Source organism: Hemiscyllium ocellatum, chromosome 17 (genome assembly GCF_020745735.1).
Source record: "Hemiscyllium ocellatum isolate sHemOce1 chromosome 17, sHemOce1.pat.X.cur, whole genome shotgun sequence".
Taxonomy (NCBI): Eukaryota; Metazoa; Chordata; class Chondrichthyes; order Orectolobiformes; family Hemiscylliidae; genus Hemiscyllium; species Hemiscyllium ocellatum.
The window spans coordinates 69871730-69876769 of record NC_083417.1 but is presented as its reverse complement, the minus strand read 5'-3'; positions in this window follow the sequence as shown (position 1 = coordinate 69876769).

The window sequence follows — 5040 nt, the reverse complement described above, 5'->3', positions numbered from 1 at the left end:
CTGCACTCACTAAGAATTCAGGAGAGTGGGATTGATTTAACTGTGCGTTGTCTGTCATGCTGGGGTAACTATACAATTATCCCACGCGGCCACCGGGAATGACCACCACTCCTCCGTCGCCGCAACCATTTCCGCCCCTCCGGTTGCCGTCGGCGCAGCCACTTCCGCCCCCACTGACATCACTAACCTGCAGGAGCACAAATCCTCAGGTTTCCCCGCCCCCACGCCGTCTTTCGTCACTACGCGTAACCCCGCCCCCACGCAAACCTTCGTCACCACATATAACCCCGCCCCCACGCCGTCTTTCGTCGCTTCGCGTAACCCCGCCCCCACATCGTCTAACTCCGCCCCTACTTCGATCTCTGTCCCCGCCCCCAGCTCCAGTCCCATACCAGGTCCTAGCTCCCAGCCTTGCCGGATTTTCACCATCCCTCCAGATCTCCCCCTCTCTGAGGATGAAAGATCAGTCCTCAGCAGGGGCCTCACCTTCATTCCCCTACGCCCTCAGATTAATGAGTTCAACACGCGGCGAGATATTGAACAATTCTTCCGCCGCCTTCGCCTCCGTGCCTACTTTCACAACCAAGACTCCCGCCCACCCTCTGACAACCCCTTCTCACACCTCCAACACACCCCATCCACCTGGACACCCCGTGCTGGCCTCCTACCCGCCCTCGACCTCTTTATAGCCAACTGCTGCCGTGACATTAACCGACTCAACCTGTCCACCCCTCTCACCCACTCCAACCTCTCACCCTCAGAACGAGCAGCCCTCCACTCCCTCCGCTCCAATCCCAACCTCACCATCAAACCCGCAGACAAGGGAGGCGCGGTGGTAGTTTGGCGCACTGACCTGTATACCGCTGAAGCCAAACGCCAGCTCGCGGACGCCTCCTCTTATCGCCCCCTTGACCACGACCCCACCTCCCACCACCAAACCATCATCTCCCAGACCATCCAGGACCTCATCACCTCAGGGGATCTCCCATCCACCGCCTCCAACCTCATAGTCCCACAACCCCGCACCGCCCGTTTCTACCTCCTGCCCAAAATCCACAAACCTGCCTGCCCCGGCCGACCCATTGTCTCAGCCTGCTCCTGCCCCACCGAACTCATCTCCCAATACCTCGACACGGTCCTGTCCCCTTTAGTCCAAGAACTCCCCACCTACGTTCGGGACACCACCCACGCCCTCCACCTCCTCCAGGATTTTCGCTTCCCCAGTCCCCAACGCCTTATTTTCACTATGGACATCCAGTCCCTGTACACCTCCATCCCCCATCACGAAGGACTCAAAGCCCTCCGCTTCTTCCTTTCCCGCCGCACCAACCAGTACCCTTCCACTGACACCCTCCTTCGACTGACTGAACTGGTCCTCACCCTGAATAACTTCTCTTTTCAATCCTCCCACTTCCTCCAAACTAAAGGAGTTGCCATGGGCACTCGCATGGGCCCCAGCTATGCCTGCCTCTTCGTAGGATATGTGGAACAGTCCATCTTCCGCAACTACACTGGCACCACCCCCCACCTTTTCCTCCGCTACATCGATGACTGTATCGGCGCTGCCTCGTGCTCCCACGAGGAGGTTGAACAGTTCATCAACTTTACTAACACCTTCCATCCCGACCTGAAATTCACCTGGACTGTCTCAGACTCCTCCCTCCCCTTCCTAGACCTTTCCATTTCTATCTCGGGCGACCGACTCAACACAGACATCTATTATAAACCGACTGACTCCCACAGCTACCTGGACTACACCTCCTCCCACCCTGCCCCCTGTAAAAACGCCATCCCATATTCCCAATTCCTTCGTCTCCGCCGCATCTGCTCCCAGGAGGACCAATTCCAACACCGCACAGCCCAGATGGCCTCCTTCTTCAAGGACCGCAGATTCCCCCCAGACGTGATCGACGATGCCCTCCACCGCATCTCCTCCACTTCCCGCTCCTCCGCCCTTGAGCCCCGCTCCTCCAACCGCCACCAAGACAGAACCCCACTGGTTCTCACCTACCACCCCACCAACCTCCGCATACAACGTATCATCCGCCGCCATTTCCGCCACCTCCAAACGGACCCCACCACCAAGGATATATTTCCCTCCCCTCCCCTATCAGCGTTCCGCAAGGACCACTCCCTTCGTGACTCCCTCGTCAGATCCACACCCCCCACCAACCCAACCTCCACCCCCGGCACCTTCCCCTGCAACCGCAGGAAATGTAAAACTTGTGCCCACACCTCCACACTCACTTCCCTCCAAGGCCCCAAGGGATCCTTCCATATCCGCCACAAGTTCACCTGTACCTCCACACACATCATCTATTGCATCCACTGCACCCGATGTGGCCTCCTCTATATTGGTGAGACAGGCCGCTTACTTGCGGAACGCTTCAGAGAACACCTCCGGGCCGCCCGAACCAACCAACCCAGTCACCCCGTGGCTCAACACTTTAACTCTCCCTCCCACTCCACCGAGGACATGCAGGTCCTTTGACTCCTCCACCGGCAGAACACAACTACACGACGGCTGGAGGAGGAGCGCCTCATCTTCCGCCTGGGAACCCTCCAACCACAAGGAATGAATTCAGATTTCTCCAGTTTCCTCATTTCCCCTCCCCCCACCTTGTCTCAGTCGGTTCCCTCAACTCAGCACCGCCCTCCTAACCTGCAATCCTCTTCCTGACCTCTCCGCCCCCACCCCACTCCAGCCTATCACCCTCACCTTGACCTCCTTCCACCTATCCCACCTCCATCGCCCGTCCCCCTAGTCCCTCCTCCCTACCTTTTATCTTAGCCTGCTTGGCTCTCTCTCTCTTATTCCTGATGAAGGGCTTATGCTCGAAACGTCAAATTCTCTATTCCTGAGATGCTGCCTGGCCTGCTGTGCTTTGACCAGCAACACATTTGCAGCTGTAATCTCCAGCATCTGCAGACCTCATTTTTTACACTAACTATACAATATCCCAGTTCCCACATTCACGTACCAGTAGTGTAGATGTTGGCCAGGAGATGCCTGCAAGTAGCCAGACCACTGCCTGAAGTTCAGTCTGGTGTTCAGACCCGGTAAGGAGGTGATTTCATCTGGGGAGTAAGATGCCAGGCAGCCACTCATGCAAAGTAACAGCAAACACCACCACATGGCTGCGAAGCAGTGGGGCAGAGAGACGGAGACTGTGTGTGACAACCAATCTCAGAGAATCCCTGAGGAATGTGGATGCCGAGATTGGTGGCTCCTCATATAACTGGGCTGGGAATTGGATGGTCACATGATCAATGGTGCATGATACAAGAAGGCGGGAATTAAAATATTAACATATGAAAAGGATAGAAATCACAAGGTATTAAAACAAATGTTGGAATACTGTAAACAGGTGACATTTGTTATTTATGCTGGTTAGTTTTGGTAAGTAACAAAAGAGCCAGTGACCCCAAGCTGTCCTTTAAATCCATGAATACAGTGTAGATAATAATGCTCTTCCAACCACTGCTGAATTTCCCATGGTATAGAATCCCTACAGTCTGAAAGCAGACCATTTGATCTATTGAGTCCACACCACCCCTCCGAAGGACATCCTACCCAGACCCATCCCCTGACATTTACTCGAGCTAATCCACATGGCCTGCACATCCCCAGACTCTCTGGGCAATTCAGCATGGCCAATCTGCCTCACCTTCACATGTTTAGACAATGGGAGGAAACTGGAGCACCTGGAGGAAACTCATGCAGACATGGGGAGAATGCGCAAACTCCACACAGACAGTCACCTGAGGCTGGAATCGAACTTGGGTCTCTGGCACTATGAGGCAGCAGTGCTAACCACTGAGCCACCATATAGTTTCCTATGGAAACTGCATTTGCCCAAATGTAGCCCAATTCAAGGTGTTCTAAAACAGTTCAAATTCACAATTATTTATTTGTTTTTGTGATGTGTGTGTCACCGGCTAGGTCTGCATTTACCACCTATTCCTAGTTGGAACAATGGTTTATGGTATTTGGCAGGAGGTTTTTTTGCCTTTGTTTGACATGGTGCCATTGGACTTCACCGAGTTCCAAAGTTAATGTTGAGGGCTCCTGAGATAACTCCCTCCTTACTGTATGCCATCATTTCTAGTGGGTCTGTCTTGCAGACAGGACAGGACATTAGCTGTAAGGTATGATTTCATAAGTATGAATGTAATATTAAAGACAATATGTCAAATAACCCCTTCAACAGTCAACCATTTTGTACTATGAAACATATCAATTAGTAATCAAAGAGTAAAGATATGTCTGGGAACATGTGATTATACTGTAATGAAATTTAAGTTTTGAAGCAATGTTAAAATAGAAATGAGGATCTTAAGATCAAAACCATCTGGGCAGATATGTAAAGTGGGCTGACAAAAGTAGATAGGAAACCTGTATTAAATGATCGTAGCTAAGAAATTAAAAGAAATAACTCACTCCTCAAAGAATTGATGTTCTGCTGAGGAATTTAAATTCTGCTGGAAAGTTATTACAATCCTGGCTAACTGGAAAGGTTAGAAACAGCATTAGGAGAACACCGTTGCCAAAGAGAGTAGAAAGACTGAAGATTGAAAGGGCTTTTAAATAGTCAGCAACACATAACCAAGAGACGTTTTAAGAGGGGAAAGTAATATGAGAGTAAGCCAGCAGAAATATAAACATGAATTGTAAGAGTTTTCACAAGTGTGTAAAAAGGGAGGTGTTTCGGGAAAGTAAGTATGGATGCCACAGAGGCGGAGAGAGGGAAAATTATTATTGGGGAATGAGGAAACTGCAGAAAAGTTAAATAGAGTCAGACAGCATGGAAACAGACCCTTTGGTCTAAGCTTATCCCTGGAGCTGGAGAGTACCAAACAGCCCCCGTGGGCCTGCTCCATCGTGCAGTACGGTCATGGCAGATTTTGGGCTTTAACTCCACTTCTCAACCCATTCTGCATATCCCTCAATTCCCTGAGAGACCAAAGTTCTGTCTCTCTCAGCTTTAAGAATATTCAATGATAGATTCACAATTGTCAGAGATTGAGAATTCAATAAAT